Genomic DNA, 20,930 nt, shown 5'->3' with positions numbered 1-20,930 from the left:
GGTTTACTGCCGTCACTCGTCACTCAGGGACACACGCCTGTGCACTCCGCGCCGCGCCTCGCTCACAAGTTATATACAGAAAGATTGTCCACTAATTTAATTATTCTGTGTTTATCTTTGTTAAACCATAAGATCAATGTAACTAGAGTGACTTACTTGACAGACAAATATTGGAACTCGGTTTGATTTCAGTTCACCAAAAGTCACTAAGCCCTAATTCTTCTAAAACTTACAGTTTACTTTATGTTCTCATCATTAAATGTAAAAATATAACCTTTAGCTCCTAGTTCTATGGTTTTCCTTCCTGCAGATTAAAAAAAAATATTTTCCTTATTATCTTATTCTGTTATAAAATTCTTATCCATTAAACACAATTACAAGATTTGCTCATATTTTTTGTTTTCCCTTGCAGGAATTCCGAAGTGAATCAGATTGGAAAAAATATTGTTCAGATTATCCATGCAAAGACATTTACTCGTATATAGTGCGGTGGGTTGTGTCGAGATCACTTCCAACTATTTGACCCATTCTGTCTCTTCATAGTAAAAAAAGGCCTGAGATGAGGTTATTATTCTAAAATGGATTAAAACTAAAATACTTTGGACCACAGTCCTTGTAACAAAAATTAATATTAGAAACCTAAAATAAACATCTTTGTTGTCTAGACGAAATTGCGTTTATCCCCTATTAACTCAATGTAAGTGCATTATTCACCATACAACACTTCACAGGAGTTTAATCAACAAGTTCCAGAATCAATACCAAATGTGTTAAAAATTCTTTTGAAGCGCTTTATAGATTCAAAAGCAATTTATAGTGCTGAGTATGGCATTCGACTAGATGACGGCACAGTTAGAAGACTGTCAACCGGCACTGGAAGTGGGAAAATTGGCAAGAATAAATATGGTAGGTATGAGTTTGATTGCTGTATGATTGATTAGGATTTCAATATGGTGTGTTGGTTCAACATTTTAAACTGTTATCTTGACGATTACTATATATTATGCGATGTTATGGCTATAAAATGGTTTATTTGATTTAATAATCCAGAAATGTGTATTTATATGTGTCCCTGAAGAAGGCCAAGTACAGTGGATCACCTTATGAACATAGACTGGAGATTAAAATCCACCAAATGATTAACTACTCGCTCTGAGACTGCCAAACTCGTCAACTGGCCATGCCCAAGAAATGGTGGGAGGTGATTAGAGTCCATTAAAACAACCCATTTATGTTGCTCTGGATGATCACGTTATTTGAACTCTTGCCGTATTTTCTCATATTTTGGCGCTACAATAACTACTTGACTCCGATTGGCCAAGCGCTGGTGCTGGTCGCTCAGATAAGATAAGAGTGTAGTGGAGGCGCTGTGGCAGCGTCAGTAGGGTCTGGGATGTGGAGCTGAGCACGCGTACACCAACACACACAAGTACCAGGCAGTCATGAGGTGTCTGTGGATAGTGCTGCTATCTGTGAGCGTCAGCTGTAGCTATGAACACATTCCTTGTAAAGCTGACTATCGTTACGGATGTGTTCTTAGGACAGACGTAAGTAGTATTATTTATAATTTAACTAATTTGTGTTTACATTAAAAAATTTCTTATGGAATTGCTAAAGCGGAACAACAAATTCAGTCCCTTTTTAACAAATAGCATAGTAAAGAAACGCAGTCTAATTAAAATCATACAAAACGTATCGAAAAACAATAATTAACAAGAAATATTATTTTTCAAACATCAGTAAGATTTTGGATTCTACAACATTTGTAAATTTTAGTTTGAGCACTGAAATAATAAAAAATACTTACTGTACGCCCCTTAAAATTACATCTCATACTTTGAATTACAAAATGAGACAACATAAATCTGTTGATAGTGTAATAACTTTCTGTTAGTATTTTCCACAATGTTTAGTTTATCTCTGTGATTGATTTACTTACACTTGGGTTCCGACGCACAGGGCAGAGTTATTAGTTCATTGCCATGGCAACGAAGCGAAGTTATAGTTGATAACGCAAGTGGAACTTCATACGGTATTAAATTTGATACCAACCAATGCAAGTTTTTTTTTTAGATATCAGCTTTGAGTTACTTATTTACCTGAAATCTCATACTCAAAGGTACTTCGCATGTGACTTTCATTTTCTTCAAAAATCTCGACGGGATACGTATCAATAAATCCCACGGAACTACGTAGAGGGTTTCTGATGAAAAGGTAACTTTATAGACGATTTCATTTCAGTAAACGAGACGGATGTTTTTTAATTGTTGTAAGCTTTTACAATCCTCTTTGTAGCCTACGCTATTGAAAATGCGCTTACGACTTGTAAAGCAGGGTATATTTATTATTAGTTGTTTTAATTGCGTATTCTAAAGGGTGCACGACTCAAATAAAAAAAAATGTAAAATTCCTATAAACCCGACATTTAAAATAATTTTTGTTCAATTTGTTGAATTCGTATAAGTTGACTATTTGATGCGTATAACTAAAATGTTATACTCGAACTGTATAACATTTTAGTTGTTTAAAAACTATATGAAATTGCGTGCTTTTGAACGAAGTTTTAATGTCTATTTTAATTAATAAATTATAAAAAAAATAAATGAAATTGATCTGGGTTAAGAAAGAAAACAAAATTAAAAACTGTATAACACTTATTAAGATAGATCGACCGCCCCCCCCCACCCCACACCTCCGGTTAATTAATCTAAACTAAAAAAATATTATGTAGAACTAAATATTTAAAAGTATAAGATATTAAAAAAGGAAGATATAACCTATTGCCACAAATGACATTAATTTTCTATTCGCTTAAATATAACAGTGTTCTAAAATAATGCACAAACATTTTCTAAACAACTTTACGGACCCGTGCATGACAAAAAGTTAAACTTAAATAATTTTAAGGAAGGAAATACAGTCTATGGTCACAAATTTCAATTTTATTTGGCTAGCTATAAATACAGGTATGTGATAAGTAAACTAAGTTGATCTCTAAAAATATGACCTACGTCTACTGTGACCTATGTAAAACGAATAATTCAACATTGCGTCATCCTATACCACAAGATTTAATACTTATTTATTTAATCACAACCATATATCACAGAAATGTTCCTTAGGAAAGAAAAACACCTCTATTGGTTCCACCGAAAATTATGGGGGCACGAGATGTTTACAATTGATCACCTTTGAAGGATGAAACACTTGAAATTGTGACAGACGTGGTACACAAGAGGAGTGGTAGCACGTGTTTGCTTAGCACGTGGTAGCACCAATTTGATTTTTATTTGGTAAAGTACGAGTCGGATGTGGACTCGTTACAATAAGGCAACAAACTTTACATAATAGAATACAGAATGTCTATCCTCGTCATTCTGTTTAACAAGATCCTTACACAGGCCAGTAGGCAGGCCATGGGGATAGGCAAGACTTAAGGACTAAAAGGAGACCGGTCACGTACGTCGTACGAGTATTTAAAAAATAACGTAATAATTATGATAATTTAACAACATCTCAAACTGTTCGTGAATCTAACGAGACATTCTATAAATTCGAGTTAAAACTAATTTGGTAGTGTTCATTTAAGTAGGCCTACACCTGGGTGTTGACTTATGGCGTTAGTCAATGTTTATTATGTTTCTAGGTACACGAGTATTATATAATAACAGACAATTAGGCTTATATATGTCCGATAGTAATAATTATCCGTTAGTTATCTATATAGTTTTTATGGATGAAGTTGTTCAAGTAAACAATTATTGGCGGACTCAATAATTTAAGCATAATGAAGCAATAAATCATGTTAGATTGCAATTAATTAGTAGACTTGTAATTTTGTCTTGTAATAACAATAATTATTAGTCAGTTCCCAACGTGTGGACCATGTCACATAAAACGTGGGTAGATAAATTGTAGAACATTGCCTATTACAAGTAATGTATTTTACAAGTAATATATATTTAAATACATAGACTATTAATTTAAATCTTCGCAAGAATGAATGAATGAATTGATTTATTTCCCAAATATATGTACAATATTACAATACAATCTGTACAATTAACTTCTAAATTTTTACAATACCGAACGAAGTTTGAAATGTGAACAAAGAATAAGAAATAATCATCATAGAATAAACATCATAAAATAACATCATATATAAAAACATTGCATATTACTTTCACAAACAAGGGTTTTCGAGTCGTCTTCGTTAAAAATAAAAGTACTATCTATTTGAGAAGGCCATATTTCGTAATTAATGTAACTGTTGTTATTTATTAAGTCAGTATACATTATGTTTAATTTATTGAGGTATTTAGTATTATTTATAACCTTTTTTGAAAACTACGTTACCAGTATAAACGGTTTTTAGTAAACAAGGTTTACAGTGCGCCAAAGGTCCCCACAGCGGCCAACATCCTGGCCCAGAGAAAGACTCCCTATAGACCATTACCATTTTAGATTTCGTTATAGTGGTAGAGGAGGGCTTTCATAACAAATTTCAACCCTCTAAGTTAAATCGCACGAAAGCTGTCGTGCGTGCAGACGGAGACACACAAAGGGAAAAATCTGATTTCGTCATCAATAGGTAACTTAGTTTACTTGCGTTTCAAAGCCATGCAAATAAATAAAATCTGCATGATCGGAAGACAAACCCCTAACGAGTTTCAGAGTAGGAGAGGTATTCCCTTTGTTTTAATATCAATATTCTAGGCATAAGCATAAAACACCCCTATGGCTGCGTGTTATGTTTATCGTTGATAAACATCTAATTCTGGACCATGTTCCAAATGAACTGATAATATAACTGAAAATAGTTTATGAGTGACAATACACTCTATTGGTTTACTAATTTGTTTTTCTCATTGCCAACATGGTTACCCATAAGATTAATGTAACTAGAACAGGAGTACTCGACAGGCAGGCATCGCGACTCCCAGTGCTGACACATTATTCTCAATGTCGATATGGAAATAATAGAGGCGCAGTTTCACACCAAGTGTCAGCCCCATACGATAGTTATCGTGCGTACAGGGAGACAAAATCGGATTTACTTCAGCGACTGGTGCTAGCGAGAGTGGCTTCGCTAAACGCTCAGCTAACAATTACTTGTTAATGTTGGTTTGCTAATCATACATATTAGTGGTTTTCAATTTAGTTTAGATAGATAATACTGCAAACTTACATTATCATAAGAATCTCACATTATTACATTGTTACAACAGATGGTGCCAGTGTCGAATTTACACCATTACATGTATTGACATATAGCTGTAACAACCAACCAAACTGTCGGAACTGCGTGAGCTTTATGTCAAAGAGTTAAAAGTCTGAAACGCAATATGTGTGAACCATAAACTATTTACATAAGATCTTAATTTGTTGTTAAATCCGACAAACAAAAGGAATTTGAACATGCAAAGGCGTACAGATTAAATACGAGTAATTCACCTTACGTTCTGGGTCGCTGATCGACATTATTTTCAATGGAGTTGTGCCATTAGATCTGCTGCCAGAAAGGATCATCATTATGTTTGGTGGCACCGTGCTGATTCTTGGTGCCAGTAGATCTGCTAACACGGAGGATCATCATTATGTTTGGTGGCACCGTGCTGATCCTTGGTGCCAGTAGATCTGCTGCCAAAGATGATCATCATTATGTTTAGTGGCATCGTGCTGATCCTTGGTGCCAGTAGATCTGCTAACACGGAGGATCATCATTATGTTTAGTGGCATCGTGCTGATCCTTGGTGCCAGTAGATCTGCTAACAGGAGGATCATCATTATGTTTGGTGGAACCGTGTTTATCCTTGGTGCTAGTAGATCTGCTGCCAGAGATGATCAGCATTATGTTTGGTGACACCGTGTTTATTTATCCTTGGTGCTAGTAGATCTGCTGCCAGAGATGATCAGCATTATGTTTGGTGACACCTTGCGAGTAAATCTGCTGACATCAGCAATACGTTTGGTGTCACTGCGGAAGTACTACTACTAAACACGATGGATGAGTATTATTTTTGTTGCCACGGAGTAAATATTAATTTCTGATTCTAACACGAAGGGTGAGTATCATATCACCCTTGTTTGGTCGCATGAACTGGCGTGTCAGCTCGGCTGCTGGCCAGGATGTTCGGGATGAATGGCCCTAATCATGGAATGCAATAAGAAATGTTAGTGCTGTCAAGCCCTCTCTACCATTTATTCTCAAATTAATTGACCTTCGTAGCGTAGGGCTCGGCTCTCTAACCGAGAGGTCACGGGTTCGATTCCCGGGGATGTCAATAAATACTCGTATTTGTAACAGGATTTGAACCGTTCTAACTTAAACAAGTTTAGTATCCTTAATTAAAATGCCATTGGCGTAGAAAGAACCCCCTTCAAAAACACCAACTCAGACAGTGGTCGTGACTGTTGTCTAAGGTTTAACGGCATGTGACCCTAATCTGTGCCTTCAGCTCCTCCCTAACGTAATGAGCCATGTCGAGAAGTTAAAAAATGTTAAAAAATATTATACTTGCTGTTTGTATTTTTCTCAACTTGTATGCTTGTTTCGTGCGACATGTGTAAATACATACTAAATTCCGTAATTGTTGTAGGTTTGGAATTAGCATATGGGTTTGGTGGCACAAACCTTCAAAATTCTAGTAATTGCAGGGATGCATATGAGTTCTCCTACTATGAGGCATGTAAAATAGATTTTAAACAAATGTGTATAGTACAGTTTGGTATATTTCTTTGTATCTGCAACTGTTATTTATGCTCAGTTTATAAAAATAAATCCAATAAGCAATGTTAATCCAAGGAATGTTTAACGCACTTAACCTAACTAGTTATCATTTTATTATATATAGGTGCAGCTAAATAAATATGTAATGCATTATGCATACGTCATTAACTCCTCTATTCACATTTCTCCAAGCGGTAAGTACACCAGCTGGTATTTTAACTGTCGTGTCGTATTGTTTCAATCCGATCACTGAGCCAAGAGTGGTAAATTGGCTCAGCGCCGTCGGTAGTATAATTGTTACTTGTTTAGTCACTTCCTGTTCGATTTTTTATCTACCACCGCATTATATCTCAAGGTGTTTTACTTATATATATAATATTATTTCCTTACGGAAATAAGTTTACGGCTCCACGTCTAGCAAAAAAATAAAAAAAGTATTGCGAACGCATTCGTTACCGGTAGTTGTAGTATTTCCCAACCGATAGTGCTCATAAATAAGCAGTATTGGATATTTTACTACAATAAAACGGTCTGTAGTCTAATTAGTTCCACATAATCCTGAGTCACGAAACTCGTTATCCTTGGTGTACAGTAGTTCACGTGTCAGTGTATAATAAGAGTTTTAATAAAACGTGTATGGTGTATTGTTTTTTGACAATTACAGTAATTGACGCGCGTTGTTATGTAAAGATTGCGCTGTGTTATAATGAACTATTAGATATCTTTATGTGAACACGAGATAAGCAAGCCAACTACGATGTGTTTTGTTGATAGTTTACGTTTAAAACGTCCTGGGAGCACATTGATTCTGTTTGACGGTTATATAAAGAACAGCGTGAGTACTCGTAGTGTGAGTGCAGCGAGCAACTCTAAGGTCACCGAGTGGCGTGGACCGCAGACTCGCGAGGGCACGGGGATATCTGCTGTGAAGGTTACCCTGATAATATCGTCATCGTCAATTGTTTTCCCTTTCAAGTAACACGCATATAATGTTATACAATACGACCACTTGTAATACATGGATTTTTAAAAATATGCCCACAACAAATAGTCCCATGACAGAATTGTCCATGGGAAATTCGGCGAAGGCAGCTCATGAATTCTAAATTCCAAACTGTTCAGAAAATTCACACAAACCATATCTGCTGTAACTTATAGCATACCCAATTCATCCTATCGGTGTACCCTGTCTTGGTTAGTTCGTTGCCCAGCCAAATTAAAATAACATCCCTTCCGAAGCGCAGCCAGGAAAATGTAGATGTTCTGCGTGTGTCATACTAATTTCGAAAATACAGTAATATAATGGATTCTTCTTGCGTTTTGCGTTGTTGCTACGACAATTTTAAGTTATGTTACTGTATTTTATACAATTTGTAAATCTCGCCATCTTGAAATCTTACAGAATAAAGGTATAAGTACATAGATTATTTAAAAAAAAAAACTGATGGGAACTATATTTCTGTTCTATGTAGGCTCATAATTTTGGTAAAAGGAATGTATATAACAAACTTTATACATTTTTAATTTACCCTTCTCTAAAAGAAATGTATTAAGAGGTAGCTTAAAAAAATGATTTAAAACCATAAATGTTGAAAATGTGTGCTCTATATGTGATTATATTATGTGTGTCTTCCATTAAAATCTCGTCTCATTTAATTAATGGCCGCGGTCAATTAACGATTCGCATTTTTCAACTGATGGGACTCAAAAATTACAATCAAATTAATATCAATTAACATCCATATTGTTGGGGCATGTGAACCTGTAATGTTTTAGGGCGAATCTTCCAGTAAATTTCTTAATTCTGGATTCAATACAAAAGGGGCCAAATAGTGGGAAATCCGTGAAGAACTTGAGCGAGAACGAGAGGCGAAGTGAGCGACCTTGCAGCTTGGTCGGACCTTGACACTTTCTCTTGGTACTTCCTACCGGTACCGCTACCGCTGCCCACTCAATCGACCCTGCCCCAATAATCTCCGAGGCAGTGTCTACTCTGTAATTCGTGCCACAAAATCACTTGTTGAGCCAACGATATTAAATTTAAATGCACGATTACGTACATAATTTCTAATAATACCTAGTAAAAAGTGAATGTTCCTTAAAAGCTACCTACCTTATTGGATTGTCAATAAAATGTTCGACGTACGAGCGTGTGGGACTCGCCCAACTCAGGAGAGATCGTACCCATAAACACACTTCACGTACATCAGGTGCACTGCGTACAGAACAATTTTTCGCTTGGACGTATGCGCTGTGACCTGACAACTCTTTCTCTAGTACAGCATCGCCACCCGATGTCTTCTGGTGTGACCTAACATCGCCCATTATTATTCATTGTCCTATTAATTATTTAATTAATAGATAGTCAATTTAATAAAACGAGATAGTCAATTTAAAAACTGTTACAAGCAAAAGCCTAAGAAAGTAGTGCAAACTTTTCCCGGAGAAATATTTGCAGGTGGTGTTATGAGATATGTGCTGAAAGTCGAAGTACCGATACAATTTTTTACAACTGATATCAGTTTTTCCCAGATTATTTTAGTATCTAAACCCTGAAACCACTGGATGTTACAGTGAATAACATTTTAATATACCGTAATTACATAATTTTATGATGGAAACCTACAAATCATTCAAGATAGGCAAACCAATACAGTTTGTATAAACTAAACATTAAAGAAAACATTATACAAACTACTGCATATTTCAAGGAGTTCGGAATTAAGCTAGAATGTGGGTGCCATGATAAGATAGTTATTTACTGTGCAATTTTTATACAGAATTAAATAGCACACTGACACACTACAGTTTTAAAAATCCTCCAGTAAAATTTTAGTTCTTTGGTTAATCATCCAAATTTAAATTACAATGATTTTCTACTCACGTAATCAAACTATTAAACAGTTCTACACACGAGATAATTTTAAAATAAATAATTCAAAATCCGCTACACAAAAACAGTATTGAAAGAAGCTTTTTTAAGGTAAAAAAAAAATAAACACCACCTAGAAATCTATACAATAATATTGTAATCTCTTACTTAGTTAAAAAGAACCGTGTCTCGTTTCCTTCCAGGAAAAGTTGCGAAAACAAGATATTACACAATACGCATGACTACCCAATATTATAATATTGGGTGTAATACATCAAAACTGCACGACTACTTCAACATTGAAAGGCAATTTGTTTAAGTTGATTTTACTGTGCTTATAATACAAGTATTTAGAAATAAAACTGGAAAACACTATAACATTAATCATAGAAACAACTTACTCATAGAAATTTTTAAGTGTAGAAATAACTGTGAAGTCAGCCTCGTCTTCTACTTTTCTTGGGCGGTGTTGAGTCACTTGTCTGACTGTAATCAGTTCACAAAGATACACCGACTTCATCGAAGATGTTACCTTGTGGAAGATACAATAACTTTCCTTTGCTCTGGAGTTGAAACACTAACATTTTTTTAACATTTACAGTCTTTACAAGTTACATTGCTACTTAACCTACGTTTTTCCCAATGTCTGACACTCTTCCAAACGATATACCTTTTTAGAACTACTATAGGCTCAACTAATGTTTCCTCTTCGTCTAGCATTTTGAACACGCTAAAATACTTATTGCAAAAACAAGTTATTGTAAAACCAGACAACTTCAAATAACATATTGTAGCAAACTGTTGACAGAAGGAAATAGCCTACTCAAAACACTTCCAAAACTGCATTGCAAAAAAACCGCCGGTTGCAGTGCTATTGAAACAAAACAGCTGGTAGCAGTGCAGCCCATCTTCTTCCGGTTGGACCCTCATCACTCTTCCCCACAGTTGCATGTACCCTCAACTTTCCCCCTAAACGTACTAAATTTAATTCTGATCTAGCCTTGTACATTCATCTTTTATACCTGTAAGAAATATAGTTACCATAACATCTACGTACTTCAACCTCCTACAGTAACCAACCTCTAACTTAAAATAATATAAGAATTATGAGTGTGTTTTTTTAAGGGAATTCAGCAACAACAAAGACAGGTAAACAAATTACTCTTTTGATCATTGTTTGTAAGTGAAACATCGTATGACATTGGTGGTATCCCATTATTGAGGTAGTTTGTGTAATAGCCATGAAGGGCACACATCCTCTAGATTGTCCTTGTAGAGAACAGAGCATCTTAGATTTGGCCACAAGAAATGGTCCTATTATGATAGTGGAATTTCCCATCAAGTAATATGTCTTTGTATACAAGAAAATTATCCGCAGATTAACATTAAATCCCTTTTTTAAGCTTGTGAATATATTAAACTTATTAAATAACGTAATTTTTTACAATAATACAACATCGAAACATCTCCGCAATATTCTGAAAAATACCTTTATGCACTTTATTGTAAACCTGTTTATTTTGGAGGTTCATCTGGCACAAAGGTGGCCTGAGGAGTGCATATGAAGTAACTTTGTATTGTTAACAACATACATTTTAAAACAATATATCCATGATGTTTAACAATAATAATATTTTTAATTGCTCTAAAATTTATTTTAAAGAAGGATTTAATTTTAATATATATATATATATATATATATATATATATATATATATATATATAATGACCACAATATACGAAGTATTGAAATTTCATGTTAAGAAAATGCGCTTTGTAGACAGGATATGTTTCGCCTATCGTTTTCGCATAGGTATATTAATAGTTAAAAATCTATAGTAACGTACGGTTACAAATTAGAATAAAGCGAGCAAAGTTTGTATTTTTTATTTTTAAATTAGACGCGTTTATTTTGATATGTTTAATAATTATAGATATGTATCAATCATGTGTTTAAAACTATTTCAAATCTTGTTTATCTCATTGTAGAAATTGATTTCCACATACAATACAAACTGATGTAATACATATTAGGCTTACAGTTAATACGTGAGATCTGTTTTTACATTATGGTCAGTGGTCAATACTTCCAAGGAGACTAGACCTTGCGTAAAACTAGCCGAGCTATTAAAGGGAACCAATACCCTCCTATACTTCTATGGAACACTTCTTGTATAAGCACCCGTGTCATTATTGCAATCCTTGGAAGGAGAGACTTACCTGTCACCACTCCCAGCAGTCATACAAGCCTTCTGAAACATCTTATGGAATATCTTGAGGACTCGCCACCACCCGAGGTGTAAATTGCTCATGAAGAAGAAAATTTATTATGAGTTATAATCCCTGATGTTATAGAGAATCGGTCATACCAAATAACCGAAATCCTAACGATTTTTATTATAAATGCGAAAATGACTTTTTGTTTGCTTTACTTTCACGCTTATTCTTATTTTGAAAATTCCTCCGGGCTACGCCCCAATGGTTTCTAAAGTAGGGAATAGTCCCACTTGGTCTCTAAAGTTGCGAAGTATTAATAATTAAAAGAGCATGTTAAATGTATGCAACTGTTCTGTATAGGCATTGTTTTATGACAGCAAAACCATATATTTAATTAATTTAACCGTTATTTCCAATTTATCTACATGTATAATCTTGAAAGCAGAGAGTAAGCTGGATATTAACAAGACTTCCCAATTCAACTTTTCTGCAACCGCTGTTTATTTAACCGTTATTTCCAATTTCTCTACATGTACTATAGTCTTGAAAGCAGAGAGTAAGCTGGATATTAACAAGACTTCCCAATTCAACTTTTCTGCAACCGCTGTTTATTTAACCGTTATTTCCAATTTCTCTACATGTACTATAGTCTTGAAAGCAGAGAGTAAGCTGGATATTAACAAGACTTCCCAATTCAACTTTTATGCAACCGCTGTTTATTTAACCGTTATTTCCAATTTCTCTACATGTACTATAGTCTTGAAAGCAGAGAGTAAGCTGGATATTAACAAGACTTCCATTTCAACTTTTTTGCAACCGCTGTTTATTTAACCGTTATTTCCAATTATTTCTCTACATTTACTATAGTCTTGAAAGCAGAGAGTAAGCTGGATATTAACAAGACTTCCCAATTCAACTTTTATGCAACCGCTGTTTATTTAACCGTTATTTCCAATTTCTCTACATTTACTATAGTCTTGAAAGCAGAGAGTAAGCTGGATATTAACAAGACTTGCCAATTCAACTTTTATGCAACCGCTGTTTATTTAACCGTTATTTCCAATTTCTCTACATGTATTATAGTCTTGAAAGGAGAGAGTAAGCTGGATATTAACAAGACTTTTCATTTCAACTTTTTTGCAACCGCTGTTTATTTAACCGTTATTTCCAATTTCTCTACATTTACTATAGTCTTGAAAGCAGAGAGTAAGCTGGATATTAACAAGACTTGCCAATTCAACTTTTATGCAACCGCTGTTTATTTAACCGTTATTTCCAATTTCTCTACATGTATTATAGTCTTGAAAGGAGAGAGTAAGCTGGATATTAACAAGACTTTTCATTTCAACTTTTTTGCAACCGCTGTTTATTTAACCGTTATTTCCAATTTCTCTACATTTACTATAGTCTTGAAAGCAGAGAGTAAGCTGGATATTAACAAGACTTGCCAATTCAACTTTTATGCAACCGCTGTTTATTTAACCGTTATTTCCAATTTCTCTACATTTACTATAGTCTTGAAAGCAGAGAGTAAGCTAGATATTAACAAGACTTTCCATTTCAACTTTTCTGCAACCGCTGTTTGGCATAGAGTAGGAAGATATCCAGATATGAAAATCCAAGATTTTAGAAAAACATACTTTTAACAAATTAGTAATTTTTTAGCAAATATAGATATAAGCAAGTATTAGATATAAAATAAAAAGAGCTATTGTCTAATTTTTACTTTAAATTTAAAGACTTATAAAACCTATCTTAGAAGTTTTTAACAAAAGAAGTTTCTCAAATCTGCCTATGTAGATCAATCGGGAAACAAGACAAAATCAACTATGGAGCAAAGAATACGAAGACCGTAGTAAATTACAACGGTCATAAATATACACTTTTTAACATATTTCTTGGTCGTGTCTAAAAGGCAAACCACCAAATTCAAATCACCGTCAGAAATTTCATTCAAACCAGCAGTGCTCATACACGTTCAAAGCCTACGTCATTGCGTGCAAAGCTGTGTGTTACTGATAATATTTTATATAATCAAGATTTAAATAAACATTCTACAGATCCTTTGAGTGAAATATCTTTGTTTTAAAAGTGACCGAGATTTTCTCTTATTTGGCTTTGAGTATTACATCGAAGGAGCGTTAGTCAAAGCACCCTTAACTTGAAAATATCAGCTGAAATACACAAATTAATCTGATTAAATCCATTATATGTACGTTCTTTACATTACGAAACTGCTGTCGCAGTATCACATGTGTATTCACATTGCCATGATTATTTATATTTTCGCTTAGTGTATTTTTAAACTATGTATTCACGTAACATAAATTGTTTGCCACAGCCCACTTTATATTTACAACATTATATAAACGAAATAAATTTCATTGGAAAACAAGTTTTTAGTAGAACAAGTATATAATTTATTTATTTATTTACATTCCCACGGTATAACCATTTTGCTAAATTGCAATACTTAAGATGACTAGAGATGAATTTGAATGTGATTTGAATTTGGTGGTTTGCCTTTTAGCCATATAATATTGATGAATTTGAATGTAGTGTCATGTGATAGTTGAAAGCTCAACTTTACCCCGCGTTTCTGGTGAGTTAGGTGCCATAGCTTACAAGAACGTGAAAGAGCGTGATGATACCGACTTTTATTCTGGAATTTAATCTCTATATTTTTCTTTCTATTCTTTATGACGCATACCACCATATTAGCACTCCGTCTTAGATGAATGGTAGCAATTATTTGATGAGCTAAAAACACATTTTTTTAGTTGACACTTCAGCATCTGTTTCAGAATGGGATATTTTTTATCTTTTGTTAATTAACTAACCTTACGGAACGAACATAAAACAAACAAAAAATGTATCAATAAAATTAATATTAATGTAAACATTTAAGCTTATTTAAAATTCCCAATATTTTACTACAATGTTTATAAATAACTAAGCCATATTATATTTTTGACTTTTTTTTATTGAGAACGACACTTTTCCACGGATAGCTATTACACCATTACAAGGTACAGTATATAAAACAGAATATATACCAGGTTAAAGTTTTTACAACCCTTTTTGATTAGTCTAGTTTTTCTATTACATGAAAATAAAATGAGTACATTTAAAAATAAAATCTACCTTTATAATGTTTATTTTTAAGTAATGACAATAAATAAATATTTTAACCAATTATTAGCTGTCGTATATTGATTGAATGAGCAACCTAAGGAATATCACAGACTGTCGTGGGTGTACTGTGCACCACACTGGACAGTAAAGCTTTGAGCAGCTGTTACTAGAGTGTAGCACTAGACTAGTTAATGGTACATCTTCCCCTATCTTTACACTGATAACCAACATCCTTCATTCCCATTCATCTTAATGTTAGTGGAGAGTTACATTTACACGTTTAAAATATATTGTACTCATCCTTCATACAATTTCCTTCATAGATAATGTTAACTATGTCCTTTAATTATTGTTTGTTACATATTTGTCCATAGCGTTTAACCTGGTTTTGTTGTAAGCTACTACATTATGGCATCTCATTTACTGAATGGATGCACGCTAGCCTCTGGTAGAGTAGTCCTTACACCTGATAGGGTACACGTTGTTGTTAGAGGAGCAAGTAACTAGGTTTCGAACTGTCTCCATTTTAGTTTCAAACATAGCACACGATAATGCCTTAAAACCTAAGTTATTTTATAGAATAATATTATATGTAAATGAAAATTCTTTTCGATAATCCGATATTCGTCAAAATTGAAGGGACCGTGCACGTTTATGCGTGAAGTTATGTCAGAAAGAAGATTTAGCACTTTCATTACCACGGTAAAGTTGTAGCCTATAACTGGTTATAGTGAATTAGCATACTAGAGTTAACGTAAATAATTTTCCGCCACGCACAGTTCAAGCGTTTATTCATTATATAGAGTGAGTTTTTTAATAGCTTAGGCCTAAGTTATAAAAATAAACTGTGGGAATGTTTCTGGTTAAATTCAAATTACTTTTCGGCTCCTTCCGCAGCCTCTCCTATTCAAAACTTTCAAAATGAAACCCCCTTTACATTTACGAAAAGGATATAAAAATAAGAATTTATGTGCAAATTGGGAGCCTTTATGTTCATTTGTTTTCAAGATATCCAAGGTAAATAAAAGCTAAATGTAACAATATTTCAAATTTGTTTTTTATTCCTTTACAAATTTTGCCAAAAATAAACTAAGCATGGAAACTTTTACAGTGGACGACTTTAATATGTTTTAACTAAAAATACATGTTTATTTCAGGCGTGAACACTTTAAGCCATTATCTACAAACATTGATAATTGCAATTGTTTCTATCAAATACTTGTGCAACAAGGTCAACACACCTCCGAAATAAAAATAATACTTCACAGTAGACATACTCTATTGAAGGAATTGCTTATCACCAGTTTTCAATTTAAATACAGTAGAACCCCTCATATCCGGCCTCGGTTTTACCGCACCTCGGTTTATCCGGCCACTTCCCGGAAGCCAATATCGAAATTTATTTACCACGGCTTGCAGACGCGCAGTTGCACGCACTAGTCTCCCACGACTCTTGCGTTATTTTTGTGTATCTATTTGTTTACATTTTCTTGTGTTGTCCTCAGTTGAGCTAATAGGTTTAACCTGTAAACAGTTCGTTGATTATTTCCAGTGCGGTTAGTACAGTACAGTACAATTGTTTTGTTTCGTCAAGTGCTGTGTACTGTAGGATGGTTTATCCGGCCGAATCGTTATCCGGCCAGGGGCTCGGTCCCGTGGTGGCCGGATATGAGGGGTTTCTACTGTATGTAATTTAATAAATTGATATCAATTTATATTTATTCATTAATAGTGAGTCATAATAGATAAAGTAGTGATATTTAGTGCTGGATATATATGAAATTGCTTTTGTGTTCACATTATAAATGTATAAAGTTTAATTTTTTATCTGTTTTACAGCATTCATATTATACGTGAACATAGATAACAAAAGTAACAACGTTTAACAGTAAGGTAAAACTGCTCTCAAGATTATTGAAAGATAACAGCCCATTTACAAAAAACACCAGACGATGATATCAGCAGTACACAACTTCAGATAACATGCCTTAATCCTGGTCTTCTACAAATAAATACAATTAGTTTCTAGGGTTTAAGTTTCTCAGGTGAACTTGGAGTGAACAGTGATCATTTGTATCTCAAGTTGAATCATTCGATTGCACAGTTGAAGTAGGAACTAGAATAATTGTGATCAGAAGTGGCAGTTCCGTGTTCACAGCAAGGTGTACATTATACCAAGTATGGACATCATTAATACCACAGTCCTTGAATTGGTACGTAGAGTATATTACTAACTATTGATAACCGTAACCTTGCCGTTAGTTTAAAAGAGAGAGAGATAGTTACTGATACCCAAAATCAAAATATGTTATTGATATATTCTGCTAAGAAGTTCTATTTTATAAAAATACGAGTTTAATAATATCGTGGTTTCATTTTATACTTACCTATAGAAAATTCATATGAATTGAATGTCTATGTATTTCTTAACATTTGAGTAATTCATTTTAAAATCTTGGTTTTATCATATTTATATTATAGTATTACGGTATTATCTAGCATTTTGAAATACGTGTTTACTATTATTTAAATTAAAACTTCAATAGGGGGTAAAAAAGGTCTAGATATTGTTATCTTAAAATGTTTGTTAATAATTTTTACCGCAATCATCAAGAAGTTTGAGTTACTGAACATATTACAGCTGAACTGAAATGTATAAACAATTAGACTTTACTTTAATGCTCCTCTTACCCTCAACAATTTTTATTTCCAAAACTAGGGTGTGAATTAGTCTGAGAATAATGGTTTTTTTTTTCATGCATATCATACAAATCTGTCATAAGTTTCATTCTTTGTTATGAATTCTTTCTTAGTTTTGGTACATCACATACTGTCATATGTTTCATTCTCGTATTCTTTGTCATGAGTTCTTTTTTAGTTTTGGTATATCAAATAGTAACATTTAATTCTCGTATTCTTCGTCATGTTTTCTTTCTTAGTTTTGGTATATCAAATACATATAAAATATGCCCCTCATGGCTGGATCTTCTGTTTTTAGTGTTTAACCCTCTAGATCTACAGCAATGCTAAAATTGAAAGTTTTTACTCTGAATTTTAATGCCTTTTGTAATTCAATTCGGAGAAAATACTTCATTGAATTATATAAATACTGTCGCATGTCGTTTTTCTTTCCAATAAATAAAAATTCAGATACAATTATTAAATCTGAGTTCTTTGATTTTATAATCATGGAAAGAACAACATTTTTTAAGAAATATATAAATTTTAACTGCAAACCCTTCTAATAGTACATTTTTTGAACAAAATTTTTACTTCAAAGACAAAGTAACAATTTTATTTTTGTAAAGTTATTTAATTATTTTCATTTCAAAAAAGCTTGTAGTTATCTATTTTTGTTTTGAATATAAAGTAGTAATAAAAAATCAAATTTCCATCCAAAAAGTGTATAGTAGTGTTTTTATGAATATAATTATAAAACAATAATATTTATTTTCTGTACAAAATTTCCATTGCAATTATTTGTTTGTAATAAAATTATAATTACCCTATTTATTCGTTGGAACAACATATTTTCTTTGGCTTGATAGAAACATGTAAAGAGACTGGAATCTTTGGTACATATGTTCTTCATGGTCCAAGAAATAATTCTGTTATTTTTAAGGTATCAAAATGAAAAGGTAAAGTGAATTCTAAAATTTCTACGTTGGCCTTATGGTTAGATAGAATGGTAACAAGAAAATTGCAGAGTATACAAACTTAATACAATCATATGACATTTAATTATGTGACATAGTAACACATGGAAAGTAACTTTTTTGGTGGTTTGTTACCTTCTGTCAGGATTTTTTATACTCCGTTGGATCGGTTAATAAACCGCTTATTTAAATATTATCAATTAATAGTACCTTCCAATAATAGTTTTCCTAATAATTGTTAACTGTTATTGTTTGGTAACAATTATATCTGAAAACAATAAAATATGAATATTTCAATATTACATAAGACATCAAGTATTCAAAAAAGTATTTCCTTTTATATAAAAAAACGGATTAGTCAGTGTGTAGCTGAACTTAGACGTAATATTTTAGAAGTTATTGACACGACGATTGCAACTGGATGACGTAATAACAAAACAATTCTGTAAATTCTAACACTCAGTCTCAGGCATATAAATTACTTTCCACCAAAATGTAAACATGCTTACTATGAATTTCATGTTGTACTGAGAGTATAAACAGAGCTTAGCTAATCAAGTAGTCACATTAAATATAATTATTTTAGCCCGATAGCAGTATTTAATTTAATTGTCAGTTAGAAAATTGGACAATCAATAAACAAGGTCCATTGTATGTTTCCCGTATCTGTAACGGCTAATTCAAAAAACCCTCTTACGATAAAAATTGAAAAAAATGGAAGTAGTAGATAGAGACAGAGAGATTTTAAAATACAGAAAATTCCAAAGGTTTAAAAGTGATAATTTACTATACGCATTGGTCCAAGTTTGTTTGTTTTGTACAATATTAGTACATACTAGCCGCAGTAAAGAGGGAGAGGGGAAATTTAGGTTGGCTCACCAAATATTCTTGTCATCAAATAACTTAATGGATTTAACTCCCTGGTCAAAATCTGATGGATATGAGATTAGTATATAAGGGCAGATCAAACTGATCTGAAAAGTTTCTTTCTTAAATTAGCTCACATAAAAAATTTAAACTTTTCACTCAATGTAGCTTCCAGTAAACATATTATCGGGGAGGGGGGGGTTGTCCCCTCCATTAAAAGTAACACTTCATAAACAGCACTTTGATGAATAAACCCTTCAGAAATACCTGTTTTCCTGGTCTACTTATTCTTGTAACATACACAAATTCCTCTAGAAGAGAACTCCTTGTTCTTTTAACCCCGGATAATAAAAACCCCCACCAGAGCCTCTCTGATTTGGTCAGATAATCTCCTGGATGAATCGAACCCTCTGATCAACTTATTCTGCAGATAAAGATTTTTTTTGTTCTCTTAGGACAAGAAACTTATAAATTGGACTTAGTCCTGTAAGAACCTTAGCGCTGCTTCCGGAGTGACAGGATATTCATGATGGGTAAGGTAAGGGGGTAGGGGCCACCTCCATGAGGAATCCAATTCCTCCATGAGGAAGAATTAGGGCACTAATCTCAAAGTCATGTCCCCCCCAGAAGAAGGGGAGGCCAGCTCTAAACCAACCTCTCCAGTCAAAGCAGACAGGGAGTTTCACACCCTTGTTGAGGCTAGCAAGAACCTCTGATAGTTAGGAAACGAACCCCACCAAATTTCACCAGTCATCTCCCGCACAGTAGACTAGATCTATCGAACTGCCTTTGCACCCCAGAATCTTGACATTTGCAGTTAGTGATGTGCCGCTCCTGGACATGCATAGGGTTGCCCAAATTAAAGTGACACATCGGTTTTTGCTGTGCCCAGTGGCAGGTTCAATTGGAAGGAATAAACCAGCCAGAAGTGATCCCTGCTGGGTGCTGATAAAGATTTCTTCTTTAGACTGTGTAATTGCCATAGAAAGTGTGAGAGCACATACTGTTTTTATTTTAAACTGCTCTAAACAATTCACAATCATTAACCAATACAGTCTTTTCTCTCAAGCTTGCTGTACCGAGCAAATCAGAGATCTTAGCTCAAATCTGTCAACATGAAAATTAATGCCAATCAATTGTGATAGTGAATGAAGCCATAATAGAAAAAGAATCTAACAAGTTTCTTGGGATGCACCTTGATCGAGGGCTGTCATGATATGATTGTTTGTTTAAAGGTTGCCTTAAACATTTATGTCTTATGTGATGTGGCAAAATTCTGTTCCTTGGATATTAGAAGACAGCTTACTTTGGTCTAATACATCCACATTTAGCTTATGATTTGAGATTGTGGAGCAGCTTTTCTAGATACAAATTTAATACAGTGTTTAGAACGCAAAAGAAAGCTGTCAGAATCATTTCAAAATTAAATCAAAGAGAGTCATGTGAAGTAGCC

At 33.7% G+C, this 20,930-nt stretch overlaps 1 protein-coding gene across 2 annotated transcripts in view; it reads left to right on the top strand.

The window, feature by feature from the left end:
* The first annotated feature begins 1,352 nt into the window (after window positions 1-1,352).
* The window catches only part of LOC124357390 (metal cation symporter ZIP8-like), a 37,571-nt gene continuing 17,993 nt past the window's right edge, over window positions 1,353-20,930 (top strand). The window contains exon 1 of one of the 2 annotated variants that reach the window (XM_046809146.1): window positions 1,353-1,547. The gene's annotated coding sequence lies outside the window, so the exon portion shown is untranslated. Of the gene's footprint in view, window positions 1,548-16,952; window positions 17,168-20,930 lie in introns of those variants that run through there. The other variant, XM_046809147.1, reaches the window with a different exon arrangement.

This window comes from Homalodisca vitripennis, chromosome 3 (genome assembly GCF_021130785.1).
Source record: "Homalodisca vitripennis isolate AUS2020 chromosome 3, UT_GWSS_2.1, whole genome shotgun sequence".
NCBI classification, from domain to species: Eukaryota; Metazoa; Arthropoda; class Insecta; order Hemiptera; family Cicadellidae; genus Homalodisca; species Homalodisca vitripennis.
Note: the sequence above shows the minus strand (reverse complement) of the source record. Positions and strands in the feature narration are given on the sequence as shown.